The 24,291-nt window shown below is 40.8% G+C and overlaps 1 long non-coding RNA gene across 1 annotated transcript in view; it reads right to left on the bottom strand.

The window, feature by feature from the left end:
- The window catches only part of LOC147014402 (uncharacterized), a 67,441-nt gene extending 62,315 nt beyond the window's left edge, over positions 1–5,126 (bottom strand). The window contains exons 1-2 of the long non-coding RNA XR_015050753.1: positions 4,917–5,126; positions 2,404–2,498 (exon numbers count right to left, since the gene is read on the bottom strand). This is a non-coding gene — a long non-coding RNA (uncharacterized LOC147014402). The remainder of the gene's footprint in view (positions 1–2,403; positions 2,499–4,916) is intronic.
- Between the last annotated feature and the right edge of the window lie 19,165 nt (positions 5,127–24,291).

The raw sequence follows: 24,291 nt of genomic DNA, 5'->3' as shown, positions 1-24,291 counted from the left end.
GGTGGGTCAGGTAAAGATTGTGTATGGAGTCAGGGTGGGTAAGGTAAAGATTGTGTATGGAGTAAGGAGGGGTCAGGTAAAGATTCTGCATGGAGTGAGGGTGGGTAATGCAAAAATTGTGGATGGATTCAGGGTGGGTCAGGTAAAGATTGTGTATGGAGGAAGGGTGGGTCAGGTAAAGATTGTGTATGGAGGAAGGGTGGGCCAGGTAAAGATTGTGTATGGAGGAAGGGTGGGTAAGGTAAAGATTGTGTATGGAGTAATGATGGGTCAGGTAAAGATTATGTATGGATGAAGGCTGGGTCAGGTAAAGATTATGTATGGAGTCAGGGTGGGTAAGGTAAAGATTGTGTATGGAGTCAGGGTGGGCCAGGTAAAGATTGTGTATGGAGGAAGGGTGGGTCAGGTAAAGATTATGTATGGAGGAAGGGTGGGTCAGGTAAAGATTGTGTATGGAGTCAGGGTGGGTAAGGTAAAGATTGTGTATGGAGTAATGATGGGTCAGGTAAAGATTATGTATGGATGAAGGCTGGGTCAGGTAAAGATTATGTATGGAGTCAGGGTGGGTAAGGTAAAGATTGTGTATGGAGTCAGGGTGGGCCAGGTAAAGATTATGTATGGAGGAAGGCTGGGTCAGGTGAAGATTATGTATGGAGGAAGGGTGGGTCAGGTAAAGATTGTGTATGGAGTCAGGGTGGGTAAGGTAAAGATTGTGTATGGAGTAATGATGGGTCAGGTAAAGATTGTGTATGGAGTCAGGGTGGGTAAGGTAAAGATTGTGTATGGAGTAATGATGGGTCAGGTAAAGATTATGTATGGAGTCAGGGTGGGTAAGGTAAAGATTGTGTATGGAGTAATGATGGGTCAGGTAAAGATTGTGTATGGAGTAATGATGGGTCAGGTAAAGATTGTGTATGGAGGAATGGTGGGTGGGTCACACCATGGACACGACGGTGGGACATGGCACAACATGACATGGAGACAACAGTGGGACACAGCATTGACACGACGGTGGGACATGGTACAGACATGATGGTGGGCCATCGCACAACACAACAATGGGTGTGGGACACAGCATGGACACAACAGTAGGATACAGCATGGACACGACGGTGGGACATGGCACAACACGGCATGGAGACAACAGTGGGACACAGCATTGACACGACGGTGGGACACGGCACAGACATGATTGTGGGACATCGCACAACAAGGCCTGGACACAACAGTGGGTGTGGGACACAACATGGACACAACAGTGGGATACAGCATGGATACGATCACAGATACAAATAGCGTCCTGCGAAAGTATGAAATGGGACCATCCCATAACATACAGGACAACTGGTCAGCCTGCAATGGTGCGATGAAACATTAATCGTCCATTTTGTCGGTGGTGTTCGATTCTGCCCATGTTCCTTTCATGCCGTGTCCATGCCGTGTCCATGCCGTGTCCGTGCTGTGTTTCTGCTGGAGTAGTACAACTGATTTATCAATTAATAAAATAATCCCTTATAAAGTGCCAATTGAATGCAAAAACAAAACCTCGAAATCTGTAGTGAAAATGGCTCCGGCGTTTTCATCTTTTCGAACACCTCCATTGTCGCCATCTTTGCCTGAATTTCTCGCATAAGGCTCAAAACGCTACGGCTCCATAATCCCCCCCCCAAAAGCGTTTCCATCACTAATTTTGTTCTTCATAGTTTCTTCAAAATTCCAAATGTCAGTTTCACCATTCTGAGAACCATCAGAGTTGATAATGATGGTGGAATCAGAGTCGGAATCCGAGCTCAAAAAACACTGTTTCTCTCTGTAAAGCTGCCATTTGGATCAAGGTGGGTTCAAGGTGTGACATCACCGGTGAAAATCGAAAATCGACACTCCAGGGCTTTTTGGCACTTTGTGATCGACAAAAAAAAAAAAAAAAAAAATTCAAAAAATCATTTTCCCTTCAAATTAGACGGTGATTAATGATTTTCAGAAAGAAAAAAAAAATTGTGTTTTGGTTCCCCTTTAAGCTGGCTGTTCCACCTGATAGCATTAGTTGCTGGGCGTTAAAGAAACCCACGGTGTCGTTTGGTGAAGAGTCGTCGAACAATCGCCGGCACAATCATCAAATTACGAATTCTGATCCAAATCCGCTCCAAACGCCAGACCTGACCAGCCAATTCATGAAAGACTTGGGGCAAGAGTACACACCCCACGAGCAAATGGAATCTTTTTCTTTCATTTGGTATGTAGCACATGGTGAAGGGTGGGAGGCATCATTTTATGGGGGCTCAGCTGTGCCATTGATGCAGTGTCCCCTGTGGGTAAGAGCAGGAATTTGGAATTTGTTCAGGGTGGCACTGATAGCTTGCCGACTCTTCGCGAAGGACACCGTGGAATAGTTGACGTTCTCACCAACAAATGCCGGCAGACGGGATACCCATTTAGTGGGATACCCGTTTCGCGTCCATCCGAGGGATGGCACCCAGATCGATGCCTCACCATCCTGCCTGCAAAACACCAGGATGGAAGTTTATAGCTGCGTCGGGAATCGAACCAATGCTATCCAGCCCAATAAATAGAATGTGATTTTATCTTAAATACATTAATACAACTATAAGGCTATGTGAATCCATTTGAATATGTAATATGTATATGATCCCTTACCATAGTGATGGTGCTGGTCAAAAATACTACATTTAATAAATATATCATTAATCTTAATTCCTTGTGATTGTAAGCAGACCGGCCGAGTTTCTGTATCATTTTGAAGAGCAGCTTGCTTCTTGATGCAGCAACCCCTGTTGGTAACTATGGAGAATAGCAGCTTCCAGATCCAAAACCAAAAGGGTCAAACCGAGATCAAGCCTGGCCAGAGGTGAACATTACATGATTGGGATAGTCTACCAAACCAACTTTAGACATGGGTCCCTCCTTTAGCCAGGATGAAACCTTGTATATAATCTGTTGAAGCTTTCAAATGGGGTCTGGACAAGGCTTGGTGGGGTTCATTAATCATCAGAAGGAATTGGGCTTACGAGAGACAAATAGCTGAGAGGGAATGTGGAGAAAGACCAGAAATGAGGTGATAGAAAACTGCTGGGTCATCAGCTTCTTTACGGTAGGAGTGGAGCAGGTCTTGCACCTCAGCATCATGTTGACCTTCTACAATTAGCCTCAGGACCATGGAATATACTGTACTACTTTCAAGGGAACAAGGTGAGATCTTGTGGCACCAGCCTATAGATGACATCCATATGCCAGGATACTGTAGATGAAGACTTTGTACATTGTTTGGCGCTGAGAGCGGCCGAGGAATGACTTTGGTCTGCAGAGGATTTCAAATCAACTCCCTGTCCTGGAGACCAGATTTTTTTTTTGTATACAAAGTCAAGGCTTGTGGAAGAGCTCAGATGGAGAATGGATCAGGACATAACAGAACAAAAGGAACAGTAGACATAGACAGAGAGGGGGGAAACACACCCACGGCAAGGATGAGGGATGCAATAGAGGGAGACTTGGACAAAATAAGGAAAGTGAGGAAGAAGAAGGGATTAGGGAAGAATGCATGGGGCAGACAAGATGGATACAGAAGCAAACTAGAAGGGCACTCGGTAGAGCGCATACCTCCACCACGTAATGCCTGATCGACGAAAACATATCGGGCCCATTATATTTTTGAAATATCATACTATACAGGACTATATAATTTTTGGCCCGATCTCTCAATGGTGAAGAATCACTTTAATATTAAATAATTATCGTATCCACATCTGGATTCGGTTCTTCACCAAAATCGAATCAATTCGTCGAGGCCATACACCCAACCTGCCCAGCAAGTTTCGTCCGAATCCGTCCACAACTTTTTGAGATATCGTGCTATATATTGGTTTAGCCCTATCTCTCAATGGTGAAGAATCACATAAAAAATTATCGGATCCGGATTCGGATCTTCACCAAAATGTAATCAATTCTCGCTTGTCACGCACCCAACCTGCCCACCAAGTTTCATCCAGATCCGTCCACAACTTTTTGAGATATCCTGCACACAGGTAGACAAACAGACAGACAGAGAGCGGTGAAAACATAACCTCCTTCACCTTCAGTGGCAGAGGAAATAAACTCTCAGGAAGAAAAAACTGGAAATTTTGAAGGAGGTGTGTTTGGGGAGGGTTCACAGGGGTAGAAAAGATCATGGTTTTGGATTGGGGGTGGGGAGGCGGGTGATCGGAGATGGTGGTGAGCAGCTTTCTTGAAGACCTGGAGGGAAGAATGAGATTGAAGAGAATGTGAAAGTTGGTTCCACAGGTGGAAAAGGAGGAATAAATGAGTGGAGGTGAGAAGTGGTTCTGGATTTGGCAGTTTCAACTGGAGGGGGTTGCTGGTGGACCACATGCATCCTGCAGATACCTGGGGGAGGGGAGGAAACAAAGCACGGAGAGGGCAGAGGGTACAAGACCAGAAAGGAGGCGGAAGAAGACAGAGACCACCAACCTGTTGGTGATGGCGAAGTTATAGTCGTGATGGCGAAATTCTGGGTTCTGGGAGTTTCACCAGAAGGAGCTTGATGGTTGACAGAGTGCACCCTGCAGATATTTACCTGGGGTGGGGGATAAAAATGTATGGAAAACAGAGGGTGCAAGACCAGAAAGGAGACATTAGAAGACAGAGAGATTGGATACATGATTGGCCCAGGAAGTCATGGCAGGTTGTTATCCCAAGTGCTCTGAAGATTACACCTCTGCCACAGGTTGATTTCAGCAGTAAACTTGAGGGCGATATTTGGTCTTTATGTAGGCACGAAGTGAATATGTGGGATATGATTAGATACATTCAATGACATTCTCAGTAATTGACCGGTTTTGTATTTCCTCTAAACCAGTGGACAAGGAAGTGATGGCAGCCTGCCTGCCATTGGTGTGAGCTACCTTATGACAAAGAGTGAAGTCATCTGCAAAGTTACATGCAAGAGTTTCTTTCAAAGAAGCCAAGAGGTCCTCAATGCAAGCCAAAAGCAGGATAGGTTCCATCATCCATGACTACCTTGTTGGACACCAGCCTCTGAGAAAATAGGAGAGAGAACACCATCAAGGGTTATGCATTACTTGCAGACATGAAGCAAATCTACCAGGCTGTCAAGGAGAGGATGCCGATGCCCTGACCGAAAGTTTAACGATCAAGGTTGGGTGTCAGATGCTATTGAATGCTTGGTCGATGTCCAGTGAGACAATTATGACCTCTAATTGGTTAAGGTTGAGAGTGTCTGCATTAATTGCCGAGTTAGCACGAGGAGCATATCTACAGGGAGAAGGTTCTGCACTTATCCAGTTTTGTCGATGAGAAGCTCATCTGCTTCTGTAATTGGGAGGGAGATCTGAAACAGGGAGGGAGAGATTGGGAACCTGAGCCTTTTCAGCAAAGACATAATTCTAGCATTCTACCTTAATATGAGCTGTGTCCATTGTGACTTATTCCTTGATGAGCGAATGAATGAAGAAGAACATGTTCTTAATAGTTTTAGTTTTCACCAGGATTTTTGCAAAATGGAGAAAAAGACAAAGGTCTGATGTCAGGTGAGCATGGTGCTGTGTTCTTACTCTTCTAATGACTGATAAACTGTTGTGAATCTGGAAACCATGAGCATACAACAGCCAGGTCCTATAGATCAGTTATATCGGTAAGTACGTGTTTCTCGTTAGGGTCTCGTCCCTAGTCTAATGGAAATTAAATGTTCGTGCGCTGCGGAGTTATTTTTATAGTTAGGATTTTTACATCCACAACGACCACAACAACAACACTCTGCTCATGGCATTCTCCGCGCACTCGCAGCGAGCACGTGCGTGGCGGAGTTTAACATTGGCATGGCGTCGCTCTCTGGCCAACCGGCAAGGAGCGGGCGTCTCACCTGACCCATTTCCGACTCAACACCATTGCCATTACGCACGTGGCCGGAGGTAGGCGGAGCTACAAATGCCTCTGATCGGGACTCCACCCAGAAGGGTGGGAGTTGCCCCGCCTACCGTGGGCCTGTTCAATGGGAGATGGCCAGGGAATCGCGCGATGGGTCCGACCAATCAGGAGGCGAGTGGCCAGAAGAAGAAGCCCCTCCCTCCAAAAGAGAAAGATGTGGTTGTCGGGTCCAGGGTGAGGAGATTGCATCCCGTGTGGCTCGAAGCGCTTCTGTCTGTTCTGGCTGACTGCATCGCGCGCTTCTGTCTGGGTCTGCGGTGGGCTGCATCACGCGAATCCGAGGGTCTCCTCTGGTGCATTACGACAAGCGGTCGACCATCCCATCATGGGAGATCACCTCGTCTCGCCTCTTCTGGGTTCGGCTCCCCTGGTCTGTGCTTTTGGCGACTGGAGCTCCGGGAAGGTGTGGACGACCAGCCGCACGCTCGCGGACAGGTAGCCAGCTGTTTTGACTCCCAGCCGAAATATCATCTTCGGCTGGAGAGCCGAATAAAGACCGGCGGGTCCATTTCTTTTTTGGGTGTGCGTGTCTGTGTGCGGGCCTGTCTTGTCTAAGTAGAATTGTTAAGTGCTTGCGTTATTGTACATGGGTTGCATTGCTTTTATTCGGTTATAACTCTGCTCTGTGTTCCCCTCCCCGATTATCGTTATAAATAAGTACCCCTTTTGTTGAATGTGCCAGCTTGTTTGTGTGTTTCTTTCATTGGCTTAGCATGGTGTGTGTTGGAAAATAGCGAAGTTGCAAATTGTTCATTTGGTCCAGCGCGGTTCTCGTAACTCCGCTCGCTTACGCCGGTTCCGAGTCGTTACCTGCGACTCGGATCAGACAGAGTCGGCCGAGGGTGTGGTTCCCTGGTAGTTAGACTCCGTGGGTATTTAGGTACATTGAAAGTAGGCAATTAACCCTACCCCACACTGTCGAAGTATTGGCGACCACGGTCCCTGAAGTGACCCGTCGGCTCCGGAGTTATCTGGGGTGACGACCTATAAATTCCGGGTGTTCGGTGGAGCCGATTTTCCTACTCCCTCTAGTGGTCGTGCTCGCCACCGAGACCCGGCCCCACAACAAAACATGTTTTTGGGTCTTGTGAAGCATTTGCCAGTTACCAAAGACTGGAACATTCTTCCCTGGAATGTTGTGGATGTTCACAAAGTCTGTTGAAGGTTTTAAATGGGGTCTTGTCTCGACAAGGTTTGGTGGGGTGAGCGATTCAACTTGCACTGAACATCACCCGATCATGAGTACTCTAAACTAGCACCAACCACCAATTTAACTAAGTACCATTGATAGTACAGATTGGAAGATCTACAGGACTACCTTCACTTCTGTAGACATGATGATGACGACGACGACGACGACGACGACGATCCTTTCAGGTAGAGAAGGAAATCTGACACTTCCTTGGTTTTGCATCACAAGCTTCTGTGTACAATTTCCAAAGTGTTGTCCATGCAAAACCCATTATTTTCCATACAAGTTCTGATCGTCTCTGTGACACAGCAAAATGTCCTGTCCTTTCTGTCCTGGCTGTCCATGTGTATTGTATTAAGTCGATTAAAAAATAAATAAATAAAAGAAAACAACAGCTCCTTGTGTGTTCTGAGTTCTGCAATCATTGTACATATCATTAGATCAAGAATAGGCTGCCGAGCTGGTCCATAGATTGAATGAATGTTACTTCTCATTCTCTAATCACGATCCATATTTATTACGCCTGGTGTTGGCTGAACGGATAAAGTGGCTGGCTTAAGAGCCTATAGAAAATCCTATAGGGTTCTTGAGTGGGTCTTGAGTTCAAGCCCCTGTCAGCCCGTTGGATGAACACCAGGAAGGGTTGACTCAGCCTGTCATCCCCTTGAAATCAGCAAAATGATGAGTACTCGTGTGCTTGTAACAGGGGGCACTGCATCAGCGGCACAGCCATGCCCCCCAAAATGAACCAAGAAGCCACAGGCTGCATACGAATAAATAAATAATTATTACTGGGTGGTGGAGGTGCAGCGGGTGCAGGCAGTGGTGGAGGTGCAGTGGGTGCAGGCAATGGTGGTGGTGCACCAGGTGCAAGCAGTGGTGGTACAGCGGGTGTAAGGAGTGGTGTAGGGTGGAGGGAGTGTGTTGTTTTCACAACACAGAAGCAAATGACCCAATATCGGCGAGAGCTTGGCAAGTGGCTTGGTGCCGATAGCTACATCGTCAGAGGCCAATAATAGAAAAACGACAACCACGCCACATTGTGCACGATACGAGCGGCACGGACTTTTTAACTCATTTCTGGACTAATTATATCAGCATCCTCTTTTTCCCTCCATTTCTCCATCTGACACTTGTATCTATATCCTTTTTCATTCCAAACCGACATCTAATTATTACATCCGATATTACGGTTGTCAGGGCACGGTCGGGAGTTCGTGCAAGGCAATTCATGTTGCGGAATTCGGTGCGGGGCAATGCATATCATGTCGTGAGGTCGGAGCGAGTTGATCCCACAGCTTGGGGTCATCTTGCCGGAAGTGGAGTGGAACCGCCGCTTCCGGTCATCGGGGCCGGGGCCAATCAGAGCGCCCAATTCGGGTGACGACACATCGCTTCGGGGTGGCCCCCGCCCCGCACTGCGGGATTTATAAAAGGCGGATGGCGAAGCAGTTCTGTCTCTCTGACGCGCTGGATCTCCAACTCGCCTTCTCCTCCCATTCGCATGCGACTCCGCCTTCTTCACCCTTCGTCATCGCTGCGACTCCGCCTCCACTTCTCCGCCCACACGTCGCTGACTTCACCCACGCACCTGGTCCCCCATACCACTCCATCCACTTGCTCTCGACTCTGCCTTCTCCACCCAAGTCCCTCCCTTCACGCCCGACGGTTGCGTCTCATTCTCTGGACCGACGCTCGCTGCTGCACGAAGTGCCCCAAAGCCAGAAACGGCATGCCAGCTCTTAGGGAGATATCGGACAGCGGAGCATTGTTGGCATGATCAGGTAATCGTGCGAGGTATTCAAAGACCGTTAGCCTCATCTCCTCTCCTCCTTTTTCTCTTCATTAACTCCTCTTCATCGGTGTGTGTGTGTGTGTGTGTGTGTGTGTGTGTGTGTGTGTGTGTGTGTGTGTGTGTGTGTGTGTGTGTGTGTGTGTGTCCTGGCATCTGTCCTTGTAAGTTAAGATTGCAGAAAATAATTATTATTATTTCAGGTTAAGTCTGCTCTGTGTCTGCTTTCGTAAGTTGCTTGTATATTGTCGCACCTCACGCTTCTTTCTATCCCCGCATTACACACACACACACACACACACACACACACACACACACACACACACACACACACACACACACACACACACACACACACACACACACACACACACACACACACACACACACACACACACACACACACACACCAATACAACTATTCACTGTTCCACATAACTTTCCTCGTTTGCTTGCAAATAAGTTATTATTAGAAACGTTCCAGGCTCGTTTTTGTCTATTCTTTCATTGATCCAGCATGGTCCGAATCCTAGCTTAGCCGGAACTTTATTCCCAACGATCCGTTCCTTTTAGCCGGTACGTCCTTGGCAGTGTCAATCGGCTGCATCCGGTCTGGTAAAGTGATCCGGTTCGGACAAGGCGTACCGATGGCATGTTCTCCGGTAATTAAATCACATGATTAATTAGGTAACCTGGTTAACCCATAGATGGGAGGACCCTCGGTCACGCGGTTGAGTTATTGGCGTTCACAGTCGGTTATCAACCCGCCGCGTCACGGAATTATCCGTGTGCAACAGCCGACAATTCTGGGGAGTCTGGTGGGAGCCGAGGTTGCTCCCCCCCCCACCCCCTAGTGGCCCTCTCACCCGACCCCCGGCCCGCAACAATATATTCTATACCAATGCTAGAAGCTTAAATAATAAGACGGAAGAGCTTGAAGCCAAAGTAGATAGTGAGGAGTACGATATAGTTGCAGTGAGGGAGACATGGTTTAAGGAGGAGAGTAACTGGAGGACAGGATTAGAAGGCTACAAGGTTTGTCTGTGATAGGAAGGAGAGAGTAGGCGGAGGAGTAGCAATCTGGGTAAAGGACAGCATTGTATCAAGAGAAAGAGGTGACATTATGGAAGGAATAAATGTTGAGGATTCTGTATGGGGAGAGATTAGAGATTGTAAAAACAGTAAGATACTGGAAGGATGCTTTTATAAGGCTCCAGGTGTGAAGGAAGAAGAGGAAGGAGGAGTACAAGAAGAATTCAAAAGGGCATGTAGTAAGGGAAGAGTATGATTATGGGGGATTTTAACTTGCCAGGGATAGATTGGGTAGAGGAACAGGGAAAGGGCAGAGTGGATGAGGATTTCCTAGTTTTAGTCCAGGATTGCTTTTTAACCCAGTTTGTAGATAAGCCCACGAGGGGGAGTGCAGTGTTAGACCTCCTTTTAAGTAACGATCCCAATATGGTGGAGGAGGTGGAGGTCGGGGGGCATTTAGAAGCAAGTGACCACAACTTTGTGTGTGCAAAGACTCTAAGGGTTTGAGTTCAGGATAGTAGGTTAAGACTATTAGATTTCAGGAAGGCAAACCTTGAGGGTATGAGGAGAGAATTGGGTGATGCAGATTGGGAGACTCCAACAACAGGACAATCAGCATCAGAAAAATGGGAAACCTTTAAGGACCAAATGTGTCGAGTACAGAGTAAGTAAGTACATGTTGTGTGGTTTTAACCAAGCCCATGCCCCCTCCCATGAGAAGAAAAAAAAATTACAAAAAAACCCCACAAAAACTGAAAATAAATAGTTTTTTTTTTTAAACCCCACAAAAACACTTAAAAATAAATAATTATTTTTTGCATTTTCTTCTTTGGATCTTGTGTTGATAAATTCGTGTGGTGTTGATGTCATGCAGGCATGGTGGGCTGAATGGCCTCCACCAGTGTCTGATTTCCTTGTATTTCCTGAGTTCAATACAAACCAACGATTCGGAAGGAATGAGTGAAGCCGCCAGGAGGGGGCACCGGCCACCTGAAAAAGCATTCAGGCTGCGAGGCTGTGGAGATGTTTCTTTTTTGTGGTGGTGATTGGGTCTCAGGGCAGAGATGTCTAAACATTGGAAACTTCACCATTTGGGGCTAAGGTGACCCACGAATTGTTAGGGTCAACAGATTATGGGACTGCGCACTTCAGTCAATGGGTGGGAGTGGATAAAAGTGTAATTTATTACCATGGAAACGTCTTTTCCTTTAAATACAAGTACAATTATTTGCAGAAAATGTCAGTCGTTATTCAATCTGTGCAATAACCCTTCCGCAGTTCCACCGTTTCCCTCAATCGGTTGGGGGTGGGATGGGGCGGGGTGGGTCAGTGTGGGACGGGGCAGGGCGGGACAGTGGGGATGGGGCCGGGCGGGTCAGTGGGGGCGCGACGGGGTGGGGCGGGTCAGTGGGGGCGCGACGGGTTAGTGTGGGCGGGACGGGGCAGGGCAGATCAGTGGGGGCGGGGCGGGTGGGTCAGTGTGGGCGGTAGTGGTGACTTCCGGTTTAAAACGTTGACATGAGAGCATGGGGGTGTATTCAGTCACCAAGTTTCTTAGAGTGCTTGCCAAGTCTCTGAAGCACTCAAGAGAGCACTTCATTCAAAACTATTAATAAGGAACTGCTGGCTTGGCAAGCGCTAGCTAGCTGCTTGGTAACGGAACACGCCCCAAGCGGTAAATTAGTCTCTACTCCGAAAGGTGAGTAAATCACAATATAGATGTATTTAACTGGTGAGAAGGGAAAATCATTCCAACAAGTTTTGCTTGTTTTACTAGTGATAAATGTTGTTATTGTTGTTCCATTCTGTGATTGGTGGGTTTTGTCCTTTCCAGTCATTGTCTTATCCCAAGAACAATTCTAGAACCGGCTGAACAAATATATTAACAACATGAATTTGGTCGAACGTCCATCAAAACGACATGCACACACAAAATGATCACTTTCATGAAGGGCTGGAAGAGCCCTTTGAAAATTATCCAAAAGTGACGAAGAAGAAGATTTTTTTTTCTTCTTTTTTCAATCATTGATACATTTTCTGTTCAATTACAACCGAAAATTTTGGATGTTTGATTTGTTTCACACTTTTACCATCACATTTCTGATATCATAAACATTTACAGTATCCTTTAATCCCATCCTTACCTGAAACAAGGACAAATGTGCCCAAGAGCTGCGTCCTTAAAGGCCCGGTCACACCTTGACGTTTTAGCCAGCGATGGCAACGTATTAAAATGTATGTAAAACGCTGGCTTACGTTGAACTTTTGATGTTTTTTTTTTTTAAGATTCGGACGTATTCATAGCGACTTGGTCTTATGTATAACGCATTGGTAACGGACACAGAACGTTTAGTTGTGTTATAGACAACTTATACCAACGAATGTTGAACCTGTTGTCTGCCTACACAACCGATGCCCAACGATAGTCTAACTTAGGCATAGCGCGTTGCACGCATCGCCGACGATGTCGTGACGTAGCCTATTAAAAGGCTGACGCACAACGATTCGAATCATAACTGCCGTAGAAATGGAAGTGTCAACATCGCGGTCACACCTTGGCGATCTTGCCAATGTATGCCGACCTAAGAAAAATGTGTCTAAAACGTTGGGGCACGTCAAATACGGTATGAGTAAGTTTGGTATACGTGAGTACAACGCTAAAGTACGCTATCATACGTCGTAGTAAGTAGAGTACGTCAAGAAATTTTAAACATGTTCAAAATTTTACGACGTACTCTGCGTATGACACACGTTCCGCATGCGATGGGGATAAGTTTTACACACGTCCACAAAGGCTACTTATAAGCTACTCATAAGTCGAAACACGTCGCGGTAATGTCTTTTTTACGCGAAACTTATTTCTAACTTATGTTTGACGTGCTTTGAACCAATTCTTTACGTAGTTCCAACACACATCGACATATGTAGACGTATTCCAATGACGTCTTCCGGTCGACAAAAAAAATAAATTAACGTGTTTCTAGCTTACAACTGCCATACAAAGACGTGTTCCCAGCGGTTTTGGGAATTGGTATATAAAAATGGTGTTCATAAAAGGGGAACCCAACAGTGTTTTTGAGTCGATGTCCATGTCAGCAGTATCAGTATCAGTATTAGTATTAGTAGTAGTTTGTTCATGTTGCCAGTGGTCGGTGAGTGTGAGGGGGAGGGTGTGGGTTATGATGGATCGTCCTTGCGTTTAACGATTTAACGATTTAAATGATAAACTCAACTATTTAAATGGCTGCATCTCCACTATTGAAAGTAGACGCTTGCGCTCAACAATTGGATTTTTTTTTACATTCAACGACTTTTAAACGGTACCACTCAGCTATTTTCATTGTTTACAATGAACGATTTAAATTGCTGTCACTCGCCTTTGTTTTTTGACGCTGGGGTTTGGAAATCTGAAGCGTTTCTTCTGAACGTGTTAAATCGCTCAAACTCGACTATTTTAAATAGACGCTGCCGATGGACAATTGGAATCATAGCCAAGCTAGACATCGAAGTGTGAACATCCTCGTCATGCCGAAGAAAAGTTTGAAGAATGCTGCAAATAAGTGTCCTGGCCATGGCCGTGGACGCTGACGCAAGGACGATCCATTATACCGACGTCTTTCAGCCTATTAGTAACTTAAAAGTAACGTCTGTCGATGTGTGGCAACGATCGCGTAACGTGCCAACAACACGTTAATCATAGGTTAGAAACAAGTTTCGGGTACGCTAAACATTACCTCGGCGTGTCTCAACTTATGATTAACTTACAAGTAGCATGTGTTGACGTCTGTCAACGATCGCAGACCGTGCATACAACTTGTGGCCAGCGTAGCGGAACGTGTGAGTCATACGCCGGCATACGTCGTGAAATTTCAAGCATGAAAAAATTTGAGGACAACCGAAAAGTACAACGTTTAAAGCCAACGTACAACGACGTATGGCAGTGTTTTTCAGCGTGCTCTCAATATTATCAAAACTTACTCATAACGTATTCAACGTGTGCCAGCGTTTTAGAAAAAAAATTAAAAAAATCGGCATACGTTGGCTAAAACGTCAAGGTGTGACCGGGCCTTAAGGTTTTGTCTTCACCAGAAGAAGAGTGAAAGAAGAAGAACAACGCGGAGCTCTCTTAGAGCCAGCGTTTGCAACGCGACGTGGCTAAAAATGTCAATGTCCAATATTTCTTATGGATTTAAATGTAAAACGTCCTATTGTTGGAGGTTGTACGAAATGAAATAATCTTTATTTATTACTAGCAGTGATTACTGGTCGTCATTGAGGGGGTAAAGCAAATCTGCTGGTAAATGGTAAGGGAAATAACCACAGATTCATGGAAGATAACAATCATGCAGTTACCAGGGAAAATGAATTAAATATCCATCCTGCACGGCCCAAGGTGTCACTTCATCCTTCATCCTGTCCGACAACTTTTTGTTCTACAACACTATTCTGAAGCGAAAACGCATGATTTTATTGAAATAGTGAGTATTTTAGCTTCAAATTCGCAAATCGTTGCATTTCACAGAAAAAAACATGTAAGCGCAGAAATGCTCAAATTGGCCAAATACAAGCTTTTTTCACCAAAGAAAAGCATTGTCCGACAACTTTTTGTTCTACATCAGTATTCTGAAGCGAAAACGTGTGATTTTATTGAAATAGTGAGTATTTTAGCTTCAAATTCGAAAAACGCTGCATTTCACAGAAAAAAAAACTTGTAAACGCAAAAATTGGCCCAAAACAAGTTTTTTTTCACCAAACAAAAGCATTGTCCGACTCAATCTTTTGTTCCACATCACTATTCTGAAGCGAAAAAGCGTGATTTTATTGAAATGGTGAGTATTTTAGCTTCAAATTTGCAAATCGCTGCATTTAACAGAAAAACCTTAAAACGCAAAAATGCTCAAATTGGCCTAAAAGAAGCATTTTTTTCACCAAACAAAAGCATTGGCCGACTCAAATTTTTTGTTATACATCACTATTCTGAAGCGAAAATGCGTGATTTTATTGAAATAGTGAGTATTTTAGCTTCAAATTCGCAAAATGTTGCATTTCACAGAAAAAACCTGTTAACGCAAATTTGCTGAAATTGGCCTAAAACATGCTTTTTCACAAAAGAAAAGCATTGTCCGACTCGAGTTTTTATTCTACATCACTATTCTGAAGCGAGGACGCTTAATTTTATTGAAATATTGAGTATTTTAGCTTAAAATTAGCAAAACGCTGCATTTCCCAGAAAAAACTTGTAAACACAAAAATGGTCAAATTTGCCTAAAATAAGCTTTTTTTCACCAAACAAAAGCATTGTCCTTCTTAACTTTTTGTTCTACATCACTATTCTGAAGCGAAAACATGTGATCTTATTGAAATAATGAGTTTTTTTCGCTTCAAATTCGCAAAACGCTGCATTTCACAGAAAAAAAAAAACTTGTAAACGCAAAAATGCTCAAATTGGCCAAAAAAACAAGCTTTTTACACAAAACAAAAGCATTATCCAGCTCAACTTTTTGTTCCACATCACTATTCTGAAGCGAAAACGTGTGATTTCATTGAAATAGTGAGTATTTTAGCTTCAAATTCGCAAAATGTTGCATTTCACAGAAAAAAACTTGTAAACGCAAAATTGCTGAAATTGGCATAAAACATGCTTTTTCACAAAAGAAAAGCATTGACCGACTCGAGTTTTTGTTCTACATCACTATTCTGAAGCGAGGACGCTTAATTTTATTGAAATATTGAGTATTTTAGCTTCAAATTAGCAAAACGCTGCATTTCCCAGAAAAAACTTGTAAACACAAAAATGGTCAAATTTGCCGAAAATAAGCTTTTTTTCACCAAACAAAAGCATTGTCCTTCTTAACTATTTGTTCTACATCACTATTCTGAAGCGAAAACATGTGATCTTATTGAAATAATGAGTTTTTTTCGCTTCAAATTCGCAAAACGCTGCATTTCACAGAAAAAAAAAAAACTTGTAAACGCAAAAATGCTCAAATTGGCCAAAAAACAAGCTTTTTACACAAAACAAAAGCATTATCCAGCTCAACTTTTTGTTCCACATCACTATTCTGAAGCGAAAACGTGTGATTTCATTGAAATAGTGAGTATTTTAGCTAAAAATTCGAAAAACGCTGCATTTCACAGAAAAAACTTGTAAACGCTAAAATTGGCCCAAAACAAGCTTTTTTTCACCAAATAAAAGCATCGTCCGACTCAACCCTTTGTTCTACATCACTATTCTGAAGCGAGAACGCTTGATTTTATTGAAATATTGAGTATTTTAGCTTCAAATTAGCAAAACGCTGCATTTGACAGAAAAAAAAAACTTGTAAACGCAAAAATGCTCAAATTGGCCAAAAACAAGCTTTTTACACAAAACAAAAGCGTTATCCGGCTCAACTTTTTGTTCCACATCACTATTCTGAAGCGGAAACGTGTGATTTCATTGAAATAGTGAGTATTTTAGCTTCAAATTCGAAAAACGCTGCATTTCACAGAAAAAACTTGTAAACGTAAAAATTGGCCCAAAACAAGCTTTTTTTCACCAAACAAAAGCATTGTCCGACTCAACCTTTTGTTCTACATCACTATTCTGAAGCGAAAAAGCGTGATTTTATTGAAATAGTGAGTATTATAGCTTCAAATTTGCAAATCGCTGCATTTAACAGAAAAACCTTACAACGCAAAAATGCTCAAATTGGCCTAAAACAAGCTTTTTTTTCACCAAACAAAAGCATTGGCCGACTCAACTTTTTGTTCTACATCACTATTCTGAGGCGAAAATGCGTGATTTTATTGAAATAGTGAGAATTTTAGCTTCAAATTCGCAAAATGTTGCATTTCACAGAAAAAACTTGGAAACACAAAAATGCTCAAATTACCCTAAAACAAGCTTTTTAAACCAAACAAAAGCATTGTCTGACAACTTTTTGTTCTACATCACTATTCTGAATCAAAAACGTATGATTTAATTGAAATAGTGAGTATTCCAGCTTCAAATTCGTTAAAAAAAATGCTCAAATTGCGCTAAAACAAGCTTTTTAAACCAAACAAAAGCATTGTCTGACAACTTTTTGTTCTGCATCACCATTCTGAATCAAAAACGTGTGATTTCATTGAAATAGTGAGTATTCTTGCTTCACATTCGCGCAAAAAAATGCTCAAATTACCCTAAAACAAGCTTTTTATACCAAACAAAAGCATGGCCTGACAACTTTTTGTTCTGCATCACTATTCTGAATCAAAAACGTGTGATTTCATTGAAATAGTGACTATTCCAGCTTCAAATTCATTCAAAAAATGCTCAAATTACCCTAAAACAAGCTTTTTAAACCAAACAAAAGCATTGTCTGACTCAACATTTTGTTCTGCATCACTATTCTGAAGCGAAAACATGTGATTTCGTTGAAATAGTGAGTATTCTTGCTTCAAATTCATTCAAAAAATGCTCAAATTACCCTAAGACAAGCTTTTTAAACCAAACAAAAGCATTGTCTGACTCATGCTATTGTTCTGCATCACTATTCTGAAGTGAAAACGTGTGATTTTATTGAAATAGTGAGTATTCTTGCTTTAAATTCTTGCAAAAAAATGCTCAAATTACCCTAAAATAAGCGTTTTAAACCAAACAAAAGCATTGTCTGACTCAACCTTTTGTTCTGCATCACCGTAATGAAGTGAAAACATGTGATTTCATTGAAATATTGAATATTTCATCTTCAAATTCGTGCAAAAAAAATTATCAAATTAGCCTAAAACAATCTTTTTAAACCAAACGATGGCATTGTCTGACAACTTTTTGTTCTGCATCACTATTCTGAAGAGAAAACGTGTGATTTATTTGACATAGTGAATACTTTAGCTTCAAATTCACGCAAAAATTGCTCAAATTACCCTAAAACAAGCTTTTTAAACCAAACAAAAGCATTGTCTGACTCAACTTTTTGTTCTGCATCACGATTCTGAAGCGAAAACGTGTGATTTCATTGAAATAGTGAGTATTCCCGCTTCCAATTCGCGCAAAAAATGCTCAAATTACTGCAAAACAAGCATTTCAAACCAAACAAAAGCATTGTCTGACTCAACTTTTTGTTCTGCATCACGATTCTGAAGCGAAAACGTGTGATTACCTTGAAATAATGAGTATTCTTGCTTCAAATTCGCGCAAAAAAATGCTCAAATTTCCCTAAAACAAGCTTTTTAAACCAAACAAAAGCATTGGCTGACTCAACTTTTTGTTCAGCATCACTATTCTGAAGCGAAAACGTGTAATTTCATCGAAATTGTGCATATTCCAGCTTCAAATTCGCGCAAAAAAAATGCTCAAATTACGCTAAAACAAGCATTTTAAACCAAACAAAAGCATTGTCCTACTCAACTTTTTGTTCTGTATCACTATTCTGAAGCGAAAACATGTGATTTCATTGAAATAATGAGTATTCTGGCTTCAAATTCATGCATAAAATGCTCAAATTACCATAAAACAAGCATATTAAACCAAATAAAAGCATTGCCTGTCTCAACTTTTTATTCTGCATCACTATTCTGAAGCAAAAACATGTGATTTCATTGAAATATTGAGTATTCTTGCTTCAAATTCGCGCAAAGTTCAAATTCGCGCAAAGAAATGCTCAAATTACCCGAAAACAAGCTTTTTAAACCAAACAAAAGCATTGGCTGACTCAACTTTTTGTTCTGCATCACGATTCTGAAGCGAAAACGTGTGATTTCATTGAAATAGTGAGTATTCCCGGTTCCAATTCGCGCAAAAAAATGCTCAAATTACTGCAAAACAAGCATTTCAAACCAAACAAAAGCATTGTCTGACTCAACTTTTTGTTCTGCATCACTATTCTGAAGCGAAAACGTGTGATTTCATTGAAATATTGAGTATTCTTGCTTCAAATTCGCGCAAAGTTCAAATTCACACAAACAAATGCTCAAATTACCCTAAAATAAGCTTTTTTTTGTACCAAACAAAAGCATTGTCTGACTCAACTTCTTGTTCTGCATCACTGTTCTGAAGCAAAAACGTGTGATTTCCATGAAATAGTGACTGTTCCAGCTTCAAATTATGCGAAAACAAGCTTTTTAAACCAAACAAAAGCATTGTCTGACTCAACTTTTTGTTCTGCATCACTATTCTGAAGTGAAAACGTGTGTTTTCATTGAATTTGTGAGTATTCTTGCTTCAAATTCGCACAAAAAAATGCTCAAATTTCCTGAAAACAAGCTTTTTAAACCAAACAAAAGCATTGTCTGACTCAACTTTTTGTTCTGCATCACTATTCTGAAGCAAAAACGTGTGATTTCATTGAAATAGTGACTATTCCAGCTTCAAATTCCCACAAAAAATGCTCAAATAACGCGAAAACAAGCTTTTTAAACCAAACAAAAGCATTTTCTGACTCAACTTTTTGTTCTGCATCACTATTCTGAAGCGAAAACGTGTGATTTCATTGAAATAATGAGTATTCTGGCTTCAAATTCATGCAAAAAAAATGCTCAAATTCCCGTAAAACAAGCATATTAAACCAAATAAAAGCATTGCCTGTCTCAACTTTTTGTTCTGCATCACGATTCTGAAGCGAAAACGTGTGATAACATTGAAATATTGAGTATTCCAGCTTCAAATTCGTTCAAAAAATGCTCAAATTACCCTAAAACAAGCTTTTTAAACCAAACAAAAGCATTGTCTGACTCAACTTTTTGTTCTGCATCACTATTCTGAAGCGAAAAGGTGTGATTTCGTTGAAATGGTGAGTATTCTTGCTTCAAATTCTTGCAAAAAAATGCTCAAATTACCCTAAAATAAGCATTTTAAACCAAACAAAAGCATTGTCTGACTCAACCTTTTGTTCTGCATCACCATAATGAAGCGAAAACATGTGATTTCATTGAAATATTGAATATTTCATCTTCAAATTCGTGCAAAAATTTTTTTTATCAAATTAGCCTAAAACAAGCTTTTTAAACCAAACGATGGCATTGTCTGACAACTTTTTGTTCTGCATCACTGTTCTGAAGAGAAAACGTGTGAGTTCTTTGACATAGTGAAGACTTTAGCTTCAAATTCACGCAAAAATTGCTCAAATTACCCTAAAACAAGCTTTTTAAACCAAACAAAAGCATTGTCTGACTCAACTTTTTGTTCTGCATCACGATTCTGAAGCGAAAACGTGTGATTTCATTGAAATAGTGAGTATTCCCGCTTCCAATTCGCGCAAAAAATGCTCAAATTACTGCAAAACAAGCATTTCAAACCAAACAAAAGCATTGTCTGACTCAACTTTTTGTTCTGCATCACGATTCTGAAGCGAAAACGTGTGATTACCTTGAAATAATGAGTATTCTTGCTTCAAATTCGTGCAAAAAAATGCTCAAATTTCCCTAAAACAAGCTTTTTAAACCAAACAAAAGCATTGGCTGACTCAACTTTTTGTTCAGCATCACTATTCTGAAGCGAAAACGTGTAATTTCATCGAAATTGTGCATATTCCAGCTTCAAATTCGCGCAAAAAAAAATGCTCAAATTACGCTAAAACAAGCATTTTAAACCAAACAAAAGCATTGTCCTACTCAACTTTTTGTTCTGTATCACTATTCTGAAGCGAAAACATGTGATTTCATTGAAATAATGAGTATTCTGGCTTCAAATTCATGCATAAAATGCTCAAATTACCATAAAACAAGCATATTAAACCAAATAAAAGCATTGCCTGTCTCAACTTTTTATTCTGCATCACTATTCTGAAGCAAAAACATGTGATTTCATTGAAATATTGAGTATTCTTGCTTCAAATTCGCGCAAAGTTCAAATTCATGCAAAGAAATGCTCAAATTACCCTAAAACAAGCTTTTTAAACCAAACAAAAGCATTGGCTGACTCAACTTTTTGTTCTGCATCACGATTCTGAAGTGATAACGTGTGATTTCATTGAAATAGTGAGTATTCCCGCTTCCAATTCGCGCAAAAAATGCTCAAATTACTGCAAAACAAGCATTTCAAACCAAACAAAAGCATTGTCTGACTCAACTTTTTGTTCTGCATCACTATTCTGAAGCAAAAACGTGTGATTTCATTGAAATATTGAGTAGTCTTGCTTCAAATTCGCGCAAAGTTCAAATTCACGCAAAGAAATGCTCAAATTACCCTAAAATAAGCTTTTTTTTACCAAACAAAAGCATTGTCTGACTCCACTTTTTGTTGTGCATCACTGTTCTGAAGCAAAAACGTGTGATTTCCATGAAATAGTGACTGTTCCAGCTTCAAATTACGCGAAAACAAGCTTTTTAAACCAAACAAAAGCATTGCCTGACTCAACTTTTTGTTCTGCATCACGATTCTGAAGCGAAAACATGTGATTACCTTGAAATAATGAGTATTCCAGCTTCAAATTCGTGCAAAAAAAATGCTCAAATTACTGCAAAACAAGCATTTCAAACCAAACAAAAGCATTGTCTGACTCAACTTTTTGTTCTGCATCACTATTCTGAAGCAAAAACGTGTGATTTCATTGAAATATTGAGTAGTCTTGCTTCAAATTCGCGCAAAGTTCAAATTCACGCAAAGAAATGCTCAAATTACCCTAAAATAAGCTTTTTTTTTTACCAAACAAAAGCATTGTCTGACTCCACTTTTTGTTGTGCATCACTGTTCTGAAGCAAAAACGTGTGATTTCCATGAAATAGTGACTGTTCCAGCTTCAAATTACGCGAAAACAAGCTTTTTAAACCAAACAAAAGCATTGCCTGACTCAACTTTTTGTTCTGCATCACTATTCTGAAGCGAAAACGTGTAATTTCATTGAAATTGTGCATATTCCAGCTTCAAATTCGCGCAAAAAAATGCTCAAATTTCCCTAAAACAAGCTTTTTAAACCAAACAAAAGCATTGGCTGACTCAACTTTTTGTTCTGCATCACTATTCTGAAGCGAAAACGTATAATTTCATTGAAATTGTGCATATTCCCGCTTCAAATTCGCGCAAAAAAATGCTCAAATTACGCTAAAACAAGCATTTTAAACCAAACAAAAGCATTGTCCTACTCAACTTTTTGTTCTGTATCACTATTCTGAAGCGAAAACGTGTGATTTCATTGAAATAATGAGTATTCTGGCTTCAAATTCATGCATAAAATGCTCAAATTACCATAAAACAAGTATATTAAACCAAACAAAAGCATTGGCTGACTCAACTTTTTGTTCTGCATCACGATTCTGAAGCGTAAACGTGTGATTTCATTGAAATAGTGAGTATTCGCGCTTCCAATTCGCGCAAAAAAATGCTCAAATTATTGCAAAACAAGCATTTCAAACCAAACAAAAGCATTGTCTGACTCAACTTTTTGTTCTGCATCACTATTCTGAAGCAAAAACGTGTGTTTTCATTGAATTTGTGAGTATTCTTGCTTCAAATTCGCGCAAAAAAATGCTCAAATTTCCCTATAACAAGCTTTTTAAACCAAACAAAAACATTGTCTGACTCAACTTTTTGTTCTGCATCACTATACTGAAGCAAAAACGTGTGATAACATTGAAATAGTGACTATTCCAGCTCAAATTCGTGCAAAAAATGCTCAAATTACCCGAAAACAAGCTTTTAAAACCAAACAAAAGCATTGCTGACTCAACTTTTTGTTTTGCATCACTATTCTGAAGCGAAAACGTGTCATTTCATTGAAATATTGAGTATTCTTGCTTCAAAATCACGCGAAGTTCAAATTCGCGCAAAGAAATGCTCAAATAACGCTAAAACAAGCTTTCTAAACCAAACAATAGCATTGTCTGACTCAACTTTTTGTTCTGCATCACTATTCTGAAGCGAAAACATGTAATTTCTTTGAAATAGTGAGTATTCTAGCTTCAAATTCGCGCAAAAAATGCCCAATTACGCTTATACAAGCATCGTCTGACAACTTTTTGTTCTGCATCACTATTGTGAAGCGAAAACATGAGATTTCATTGAAATAGTGAGTATTCTAGCTTCAAATTCGTGCATAAAATGCCCAATTACCCTTACACAAGCATTTTAACCAAATCAAAAGCATTGTCTGACTCAACTTTTTGTTCTGTATCACTATTCTGAAGCGAATACGTTTGATTTCATTGAAATAGTGTGTATTCTCGCTTCAAATTCACACAAAAAATGATCAAATAACCCGAAAACAAGCTTTTTGAACCAAACAAAACCAATGTCTGACTCAGCTTTTTGTTCTGCATCACTATTCTGAAGCGAAAACATATCATTTCATTGAAATAGTGACTATTCCAGCTTCAAATTCGTGTTTAAAATGCTCAAATTACCCGAAAACAAGCTTTTTCAACCAAACAAAAGCATTGTCTGACTCAACTTTTTGTTCTGCATCACGATTCTGAAGCGAAAACGTGTGATTACCTTGAAATAATGAGTATTCCAGCTTCAAATTTGTGTTTAAAATGCTCAAATTACCCTAAAATAAGCTTTTTTACCAAACAAAAGCATTGTCTGAATCAACTTTTTGTTCTGCATCACTGTTCTGAAGCAAAAACGAGTGATTTCCATGAAATAGTGACTGTTCCAGCTTCAAATTCACACAAAAAATGCTCAAATTACGCAAAAACAAGCTTTTTAAACCAAACAAAAGCATTGTCTGACTCAACATTTTGTTCTGCATCACGATTCTGAAGCGAATACGTGTGATTTCATTGAAATAGTGCGCATTCCAGCTCTAAATTCGCGCAAAAAAAGCTCAAATTACCCCCAAAATAAGCTTTTAAAACCAAACAAAAGCATTGTCTGACTCAACTTTTTATTCTCCATCACTATTCTGAAGCGAAAACGTGTGATTTCTTTGAAATACTGAGTATTCTCGCTTCAAATTCGCGCAAAGAAATGCTCAAATTACACTAAAGCAAGCTTTTTAAACCAAACAAAAGCATTGTCTGACTCAACTTTTTGTTCTGCATCACAATTCCAAAGCAAAAACGTGTGATTTCATTGAAATAGTGAGTATTGGAGCTTCAAACTAGTGTTAAAAATGCTCAAATTACCCTAAAACAAGCTTTTTAAACCAAACAAAAGCATTGTCTGACTCAACCTTTCGTTCTGCATCACTATTCTGAAGCGAAAACGTGTGATTTCATTGAAATAGTGAGTATTCTTGCTTCAAATTGGTGCAAAAAAATGCCCAATTACCCTGAAACAAGCATTTTAACCTAATCAAAAGCATTGTCTGACTCAACTTTTAATTCTGCATCACTATTCTGAAGCGTAAACGTGTGATTTCATTGAAATAGTGAGTATTCGCGCTTCCAATTCGCGCAAAAAAATGCTCAAATTACT

This window comes from Eptatretus burgeri, chromosome 13 (genome assembly GCF_056783735.1).
Source record: "Eptatretus burgeri isolate ZD-2024b chromosome 13, Ebu_testis_v1, whole genome shotgun sequence".
Classification (NCBI taxonomy): Eukaryota; Metazoa; Chordata; class Myxini; order Myxiniformes; family Myxinidae; genus Eptatretus; species Eptatretus burgeri.
Note: the sequence above shows the minus strand (reverse complement) of the source record. Positions and strands in the feature narration are given on the sequence as shown.